The sequence below is a fragment of the Amblyomma maculatum genome, chromosome 3, assembly GCF_055883805.1.
Source record: "Amblyomma maculatum isolate TAMU_Amacu chromosome 3, ASM5588380v1, whole genome shotgun sequence".
NCBI classification, from domain to species: Eukaryota; Metazoa; Arthropoda; class Arachnida; order Ixodida; family Ixodidae; genus Amblyomma; species Amblyomma maculatum.
Genome location: NC_139346.1, coordinates 20,352,835 through 20,362,998, shown reverse-complemented (window position 1 = coordinate 20,362,998; position 10,164 = coordinate 20,352,835). Strand labels below are relative to the sequence as shown.

The 10,164-nt window shown below is 51.9% G+C and overlaps 1 pseudogene; it reads left to right on the top strand.

Annotated features, from left to right (window-relative positions):
- The first annotated feature begins 233 nt into the window (after positions 1–233).
- LOC146194314 (uncharacterized) lies at positions 234–1,406 on the top strand (annotated as a pseudogene).
- Positions 1,407–10,164: the final 8,758 nt, after the last annotated feature.

Sequence of the window (10,164 nt, the reverse complement as noted above, 5' to 3'; positions counted from 1 at the left end):
GGCTCACGAACCCCCCTGAGTGAGGGCTGAGGCCCACATTTGGCGCCCAATGGGATTTTTTCTGAGCTTTCAGGGAGTTGTTACCCGCCACTTTGAGCACGCACCCGTGCCGCGAGGACCGCCAATGCAAGAGAACCACCCCCGTCCGGAGCCAGCCCAGTAACTTGCCGGATACGACTGCGTCAAGGAACGTAAGCTGTGGGCCAAACATTTCTCCTCGGACAGTTCCATTAATGCTTCTACGCTCAGGTAAACTTACTAGTCGTAACGAGCCAACCAACCACACGACTGACAGTATGTCTGACAACGAGGAAAAAGGGGCGGCCGCGGCAGATATGACCGACATTTTGAGCCGGATAACTACGCTGCTTGAGCGACAGGCACAAACTGAACCACCCACCTTCCGTTTGCAGCTCGCAGTGCCGACATATGAAGGGCACACGGACAAAAAATCTGAGCAGACTTCCTACAAGAAATGCTTGTCTACCGTAACGCGGAAGCCCTACCAGACGACATTATTTTACAACGCGTTTTGCCAGTGGCCCTGAAAGGCTCCGTCGCACGCTGGCGGCGTCGACAGACGTTTCAAAACTGGACTCATTTCGAGCAGTTGCTAAGGGCAGAGTTCCTTCCCCCCGACTATGCCGTCCGCATTAAAGATGAATTGTACACTCGCACACAGGCAGAGGAGAAAAGCCTTTTGGAATATATACGCTCATTTCAGGAACTTTATGAGCGTGCCGACCCCTCTGCACCAGAAACAGAGAAGGTCACACGAGCGATACGCCAAGCCCACCCACGCTTTCAGGCCTATTTGCGGGGGCGTAGCTTTTCGTCACTGGACGATCTCGCAAAAGCGGCTTCTGATACCCAGGCCGCCATGTTAGCCGAATTGACCTATCGGCCTCCGCCCCCTCCAGAAACCGCCCTGGAGCCCTCATGCGCGTGGCCTGGTGCGCTCACTGCAAATGGGGGACCTCGTTTGCCTCCGCCCCTGCCTCGCTCGGTGGACCCGTTCAGCTACCAAGCTCTTGGATCACCGGGCCCCTTCCCACTCCGAGGCCGGAACCCGGGAGCACCCCCACGGCGTACTCAGGGCCGTCGCCGGTCTGCGGATCCAAGCACGCGGCAAGGTATGGACGACACAAACACTGACTTTCCGGTCTGTTTCCAGTGTGGTGGTCGAGGCCACTACAGAAGCCAGTGCCCAAGTCCCCGCGGCTCTCGTAAGCAGGGAAACGACGACGGCCGGCGGTGGTAAGCAGTTATGACCACTTGCCGGCCCGCAACCTACCGGTCCCGGGCGCCTCCTTGCAGCCGCCCAGCCTCCTTGCAGTCTGCCATGAAGTGCCGGTAGGCGTGCCGTGTACACAACCTGCAGCACCTGCCGACTGCCCTGCGGTGTCAGATGCAAGTCGTCGTTCGCCCCCTCCTGCTGACGGAGTTGTGGGTGCAAGTCGTCGTTCGCCCCCTCCTGCTGACGGAGTTGTGGGTGCAAGTCGTCGTTCGCCCCCTCCTGCTGACGGAGTTGTGAGTGCAAGTCGTCGTTCGCCCCCTCCTGCTGACGGAGTTCGGGGGGCCAGAACCACACCACGATACAGGATATTTTGGTCGTCGCACCATCCTGCTGCCACAAAATACAACTGTGAACGACCGCCGGTGAAGCAGAGACGAGAACCGCTCACCCGGCCCAGATCAACGTGGGAGCCTCCGGCATTACCCAAAAAGCTTCAGGAACAAACGGTGAGCGCTGTTCCGTCAACATCTCGTTGTAATGAGACCCACCTTGACAATATGCCGCTGGTTGCGGTGAATATGGCCGGAATAGAAGTGCCTGCGCTTTTAGACACAGGCTCTACAGTTGCAGTTTTTGGCGATAGAGTTAAAAACGCCTGTGATGCGAAACACCTCCGGTTACGGAGTGTAAGCACCAACCTGCGTATGGCGTCTACTCACGTAGCATCTGCCACCTCGGCAGCCCGTTTAACAGTCACTATCAATGGGCGAAAGATTAGACAGCGCTTCCTACACCTTCCCGGCCTTTCCTGTGCAGTGATATTGGGCCGTAACTTCATAGCCAAGGCGGGAATCGTGATAGACCTTCGAAACCAAACTTACCAGTACGGCATGAATACTGCGGCATTTAAGTTCACAGCACAACCTGGTGCTTTGCATTCACAGTTACTGGCCACAAACAGCCATTCGGACACCGTCACTGGAAGTGGTATTCTCACGGTTTTGAAGTCTTTCAGGGGATCACCAGCCGAAAGGTGCAGAATCGAGAGGACACTGAGGCCCTTCGCAGCAATGTTCACGGAGGACCCTGGGAAGGTCAACGTTCTGACTCACAGGATCGACACCAGCAGTGCTCGTCCGATCCGGTTCAACCCAAGGCCCTTGAGCGTCCACAAGCGAGCACTGTTGGATGGTGCCCTCAACGAAATGCTGGCCACTGGTGCGGTGAGACCCTCAAAAAGTCCTTGGGCATTCCCTGTTGTTCTCGCGCCTAAGAAAGACGGCACAGCACGGTTGTGCGTCGATTATCGGCGGCTGAATGCTGCAACAGTTCGAGACTCCTACCCCTTTCCATCTGTCGAATCGGTCATGTATTCACTTGGATCAGCAAAGTTTTTTACTACTCTTGACTGTAGCAGATGTTTTCTGCAGATCCCGATTGACCGTAATGACATTGAAAAAACTGCCTTTACTTGCCATCGAGGACTGTTCGAGTTTGTACGGCTACCCTTCGGTTTGTGTAATTCACCTGCCACTTTTCAGCGAGTAATGGATATTGTGCTCGGAGACGCTAAGTTTAACTACGCTATGGCCTACATAGATGATGTAGTAGTGTTCTCGGAGAGTCTAGAAGAACACCTCAATCATCTAACCAACGTTCTTCAGCGAATGCAGAATTCAGGTATCACCATTAATCCCAGCAAGGTCCAGTTGGTGGCAAATAGAATCAACCTCCTTGGTTTCGTAGTGGAGCAAGGCACAGTCCGCCCAGATGAAGAAAAACTCCAGGCCATACTGAAGTTCCCACCGCCGATAGACGTCAAGAGCCTCCAGCGCTATTTGGGCATGGTAGGATTCTACCGGCACTTCATTCCGAACTGCGCCGACCTAGCACGACCCCTCCATCAGCTACTTCGGAAAGGCGCCCGTTGGTCCTGGGCGGACACTGAGGATGGATCATTTTGAGCGTTGTCCGCAGCGATTGCGGATACGGCACGCCTATGGCTTCCCGACCTCAACCTGCCATTCACGGTGCAAACGGACGCACGTGAGTACGGCATAGGTGCGGTATTGCTTCAGGAGCATCAAGGAAAGCTTTGCCCTTTGGCATTTGCGAGTCATACCCTTACTGGGCCAGAGCGCAACTATAGCGTGACAGAGAAGGAGTGTCTAGCGATAGTTTTCGCACTAAAGAAATTTGACATGTATTTGGATGGAGCCGAGTTCACCATTCCAACAGATCACCAGGCATTGTCATGGCTCTCAAAGTTGCAAAACCCAGCTGGCCGCCTGGCCCGCTGGGCTCTCGCCCTCCAAAATTACCATTACAGGGTGGAATACCGCAAGGGAACTTTCAATAAGGTAGCAGACGCCCTGTCCAGAGCTCCACTTCCCGGAGAAGGGGGGCCAACACCTGCAGTCCTGGCTGTAGCAGCGCCCGCAGACGCCTGGGGAACATTAGTCTCTAGGCAACAGCTCCTGAACGCCCAGAACACTGATGATCAGTGCATCCAGATACGCCAGTGTCTGAGCAGGCCCAGCACAGTACCAGCCGGCAACTACGACAGCTACCTGGAAGCAGCTGACGGCCTACTCTTGCGGTATATACCTACTTCTGATGCGGACGGCGGTGAGTCCCCCTTTCGGGTCGTTGTCCCTAGGAGCCTTCGCAAAGCCTTCCTCGAGTACTACCATGACACATGCCTCGCGGGTCATAGCGATGGTAGGAAAACGTATGACAAGTTGTGTCGTATCGTGACATGGCCTCAGATGAGAAAGGACGTCCTCAAGTATGTTCGCGCTTGTCACACTTGCCAGATCGCGAAGCCGAGGGAAGGGAAACCACCGGGCTTCATGCAACCCGTAGAGAGTCGATACCCATGGGAAATCGTGGCCTGTGACGTAATGGGTCCCTACCCCCGATCGGTGAGAGGGAATCGCTATTGGTTAGTGCTCACTGATCACTTCTCAAAATGGGTAGAACTATACTCACTGCGAAAGCTCGACTCTAAGCTAATTTGGGATAAGCTGCTAGAAACGTTCACCCGTTTTGGCTTCCCAGCGCAGCTTATAACTGACAACGCAAGTTATTTCACGAGCAGGACATTTACTGACTCTTGTAAAGCTCTCGGAGTACAGCACAAAAAAACGACACCCTACCACCCTCAAGCGAACATTACAGAGCGGATCAACAGAAACCTGAAGACAATGCTGGTGGCTTTCACAGAACGCCACAAGGACTGGGACGCTCGAATCCAGGAGATGGCCTTCGCCACAAGAACCACGGTGAACCGATCCACAGGTTTTACGCCAGCAGCTATTCTTCTTGGTCGCGAACTCCGGTTTCCTATCGAGCACGACGTTACTTCCAGCTCTGAATTACCACCATCCAATTACTCCAGGTTCACCCAGGATCTATCGAGCCGCCTTGCCGGGACCCTGAAGGAGGCCAGAGAAAACCTGGACATCGCCCCTCTGGAGCAATGCAGTCAGTACAACAAGGGAAGGCGACACGGGGAATTCACTGCTGGCGACAAGGTCCTCCGCCGCACACACCCACTCAGCGATGCTGCAAAGGGGTTTGCAGCCTCCCTCGTGCCGCGATGGGAGGGCCCTTTCTTAATAATAAAAGGCGTCAGCAGTCTAGCCTACCTTCTCCGAAACATGCATGGTGGTCGGACAATTGGCCCCGTTAACATCAATGATCTAAGACCTTACTACGAGCGTCTAAACCACTAGTAAAGGTGTCTTGGACTTTACAACACTTTCATCGTTGTCGCTGCACTCCGAATTGGAACGTCCATACGCAGACCGATCCTTGTTGTCCCCATCCTTTTCCGTTGCTCTACAGGATGCCACGTGATCACCGCAACGAACGGAGCCTTCCCAGCTATGATGGCAGCTCCGCGGCCTACCGCAGCCGCAATCATCGCAGGACGGTCCAGACTCCGTACAGTTGACCCGCCTATCTTGCTCCCCCACGGCGTCTGCAAGCAAGGGACGAGGTTCCCGGGCGCTGGCGGCACGTGGCAACTTGGTGCCACATCGGCAACGGCAGGGTGGCGTGCTTTGCATCGGCCTCCGCCTGGGAGACGCAGGTACGGCCGGAGAGAGGCAGTCTACCGGCACCACCGCCATTCACCGGGCATACCGTGGAGGAGCATCGCCGTAGAGACTCCATCCGGCCCCTCCCCGAGGAAGCCAACGTAGGCTGGTGCTCACTATGCGATACATGCATAATCTTTCAAGAGGCTCTCCCTCAGCGCACTACACCAGGAGCAGCAGCGGCTGCACGACACATTGCGCCAGGCTCTGCAGCCGGGTGCTCCAAATGACGCCAGGCGCCGCCTGCTTACAGAGTTCGCCGCAGCTCTAATTAATCCACAGCCAAAGCCTGCCCCAAGCACCTGCAGTTCAAGACGCGGCGGCAGCTGACAACCTCTTGGACTTCAGTTCAGTTCTGTCGTTCAGTCGTGTCCGACTCTTTGTCACCCTATGGACCATATCACGCCATGCTTTCCGGTCTCTCACTATCTTCCTAACATCACATAACTCCATCTGCAGCGCCTTGAGGATGCCATCTAACCATCGCGTTCGCTGCCTACCCCTTCTCCAGTGACCCTCAATCTTTCCCAACATCAAATCTTTCTCCAGCGACTCCTCTCTTCTCATCAGATGACCAAAGTAGCTGAGCTTTAACTTTAGAATTTGACCCTCCAATGAGCAGTCAGGGTTTATGGTCGACAATATCCACTGATTTGACCTTCTGGCAGTCCAAGGAACTCTTAAGTCTTCGCCAGCACCACAATTCAAACGTGTCAATTCTTCGGCGGTCAGCCTTTTTCACAGTCCAACTGTCGCATCCATACACCACAACTGGAAAGACCATAGCACGGGTTATACGGATCTTGGTTGGCAGACTAATGTCTCTGCTCTTTACTAGGCGGTCAAGGCTAACCATTGCTCTCTTTCCCAGAAGCAAGCGTCTCCTAATTTCATGGCTGCAGTCTCCTTCCGAGGTAATCTTGGCGCCCAAGAACAGAAAATCTGTCACAGCTTCCACTTCTTGTCCACTGATGCTCCAGGACTTGATAGGGCAAGACGCCATGATCTTCGTCTTTTTAATGTTCAGTTTAAGCCCAAACTTCTCACTCTCTTTTTGTACGCGCATCAGAACTCTCTTGAGTTCCACTTCACTTTCTGCCATTAAAGTGGTATCATCCGCATATCTAAGGTTGTTGATACGTTTTCCAGCAATCTTCACTCCAGCTGAAGGCTCGTCCAGACCGGCCTTCCTCATGATGCACTCTGCATATAGGTTAAATAGGCAGGGCGACAGTATGCAGCCTTGCCTCACCCCTTTCTCAATCGGAAACCAATCAGTAAGACCATGCCCAGTTCTGACTGTGGCCTCTTGCCCTTCATAAAGGTTCCTGAGGAGACAGATGAGGTGAATTGGAACTCCCATCTCTTGGAGAGCTTGCCACAATCTGCTGTGATCTACGCAGTCAAACGCTTTCGCATAATCAATAAAGCAGAAGTAAATGGGTTTCTGGAACTCTCTTGCTTTTTCCATGATCCAGCGAAGGTTGGCAATTTGGTCTCTAGTTCCTCTGCCCTTGCGAAACCCAGCTTGCACGTCCGGAAGCTCCCGATCCACATACTGCTGCAGCCTACCTTGCAGGATTTTTAACATCACCTTGCTAGCATGCGAAATAAGCGCGATCGTGCGGTAGTTGGAACAATCTTTGGCACTGCCTTTCTTTGGAATGGGGATGTAAACTGACCTCCTCCAATCCTGTGGCCACTGCAGGGTTGTCCAAATCTTTTGACATAATGTATGCAGTGTGTTAACAGCGTCGTGGTTGAGGATTTGAAGACCCTCAGCTGGAATACCATCAATTCCGCTAGCTTTGTTCTTTGCTAGGCTGGCTAAGGCCCATTCAACTTCACTCTTCAGGATGCCCGGCTCGAGATCAGTAATCACAACCGTCCTATGTTGGGTTTGCACATCCGGGTCCTTCTTGTACAGTTCTGTGTATTCCTGCCACCTCTTCTTTATCTCTGAGGCTTCAGTGAGGTCCTTGCCTCGTTTGTCCTTTATCACGCCCAGCTTAGCACAGAAGCTTCCTTTGATATCTTTGATTGTCTTATACAGAGCTCTTGTGTTCCTTAATTGGCTGTTGTCCTCAACTGCTTGACACTGCATGTTCAGGAAGGCATTCTTATCTCTCCTTGCTATTTTCTGAAAATCCGCATTGAGAACCTTGTATCTTTCTCTTTCCCCCATACCTTTTGCCATCCTCCTTTCCTCAGCTATTTGCAAAGCCTCTTCAGATAACCAGTTTGCTTTTTTGCATTTCTTTTGCTTTGGAACTACCTTAGTAGCAACTTCTTGTATTATATCACGAACATCAGTCCACATCTCTTCGGGCTCTTTGTCTTCTAGATCTAATTCTTGAAATCGATTCCTCACTTCCACAGCATATTCTAATGGAATCTGATCCAGATCATACCTGAAAGGCCTTCTAGTTTTCTGCGTTTTCCTCAATCGAAGCTTAATTTTGGCAACAAGAAGCTGATGATCGGTGCCACAATCGGCCCCAGGCCTTGTTTTTACTGCTTGTATAGCGCTTCTCCATCTCTGCCGGCAAATAATATAATCGATCTGATTCCTGTACAGACCGTCGGGTGAAATCCATGTGTACAGGCGCCTCTTGTGCTGTTGAAAATGAGTATTCGCTATGGTCAGGTTGTTTTCTTGACAGAACTCTACTAGCCTCTGCCCAGCTTCATTTGGCTCACCAAGACCGAACTTGCCTGTAATTCCGGATATTTCTTCACTCCCGACCTTAGCATTCCAGTCTCCTGTGAGAAAAACGACGTCTGATGATGGGGTGCGGTCTAAAAGGCATTGTAGGTCCGCATAAAATCTCTCAACGTCAGCTTCTTCAGCAGCAGTGGTCGGTGCATAGACTTGGATAACTGTTATGTTGAAAGGGCGACCTTGGATCCGAAGTGAAATCATTCGGTCGTTTTTGGGGTTGTACCCTAGCACTGCTTTGCCCATTCTTCTCTTTACTATGAGAGCGACCCCATTCCTTCTCCTTGATTCGTGCCCACAATAAAAGATAATTGTCGCCGGAATTAAATTCTCCCATTCCGGTCCACTTGAGCTCGCTGATACCCAAGATATCAATGTTCAATCTGTCCATTTCTCGCTTGACGATATCCAGTTTACCTTGCGTCATAGATCTTATATTCCATGTTGCTATGTGATATATCTCCTTGCAACATCGGACTTTCCGGTCGCTTCCCGACACATCCACAACTGAGCGTCCTTTTGGCTTTAGCCCAGCCGCTTCATTCGTCCTGGAGCTACTAGGAATCGCCCTTTGTTCATCCCCAGTAACATGTGGGACGCCTTCCAACCTGGGGGCTCATCTTCCGGCGCCATATCGATAATCGTATTGTGACTGGCCATAGGGTTTTCTCTGCAGGAAATACTGGAGTGGGTTGCCATTACCTTCTCCAGTGAATCATATTTTGTCAGAACTCTCTGCCGTGACCTGTCTATCTTGGGTGGCCCTACACAGCAGAGCTCACGACTTCATCGAGTTTCGCAAGCCCCTCCGCCACGACAAGGCAGTGATCCATTGTCTAATTTGTCGTGAGCACCCATGCAATGCCTTTTGAACCTCATGAACGTTACTCTGTCCATTATGAACAATATTACAGTTCTCTTTTTTAACACCAGGGTGGGGTACCGTCTTGTGAGGGGGGGAGTGTGGGGCCCTTGGCCCCTCTGTTTTGGAGCATATCAATGCAACAACGCAGCCGGCCGCACTCGGCCGGCGCCGACGCTACTGCGCATGTCAGGCAGCCTGGACTCTGATGCGTAACGTTGCACGTGACTCGCCGAGCGTCTAGATAAGCGACGAGCAAACAGCCGCAGGGGGCTTTTTTCCCGCTGGATGGCCCGGGCAGCGGCGTTCGCCGGGACCTCTACGTGAGTGTGTGCGTTTTCGAAGCGTCGCGTTTTTGTCCGGCAGCGCAGGCGCTTTCCGGCCTCGCCACATGCGGCTTGGCTCTTGTGTTTCCACCTGGTCGTGTGGCGTGTTGTCGATGCTCGCTTCCTTGTACGGTGCTGTGCAGCAACTCGCAAGATTGTTTTCTTTCACCATGCGTTTCACCATGCCTTTCATCATAGAGTTTATTTTTGACTGCTCAAATTAAAGCGGTTTCTTTTGTTCACGTTGTTGCCGGTCGTTTGTCGCATGGGTGGCGGCTCACGAACCCCCCTGAGTGAGGGCTGAGGCCCACACTTCAAAAAGTAGGGCACTGCCTCTTGAGTTATCAAAGAAATCTTCCTTCCTGATCTGCATTTTCCACGTTCGGTATAATTCCACACTCTGTTTCTTTTCCATCGAATTTATCCAATTTTTACCTTCTGTGTTTTTCACCTGCTGCTTAATGCTGGTTTGGTTTGGTTTGGCTTATGGGGTTTAACGTCCCAAAGCAACTCAGGCTATGAGAGACGCCGTAGTGGAGGACTCAGGAAATTTCGACCACCTGTGGTTCTTTAACGTGCACTGACATCGCTTAATGCTTAATGCTCTTTATTTCTCCGTCCTTGTTACTAGCATACTTACTAGTTAGTTTCCTAGTTCTTTTCCGCCATTGTGAGTCAACGCTTCTTAGGTACAGGTATTTAAATACTTTAGCTGCCCATCTGTTACTGTCCAATTTCCTCAGGCGTTCCTCATATAATATTTTACTCTGAGCTTCCCGTACTTCGAAAGATGCCCAGCCTATATCTCCCTGTACCGCCTCATTTGTAGTTTTGCCGTGGGCACCTAGTGCTAATCGTCCAACGGATCTCTGATTTGTTTCTAATGTCGACTTTACCTCTGATTTTAGGCATAAAAC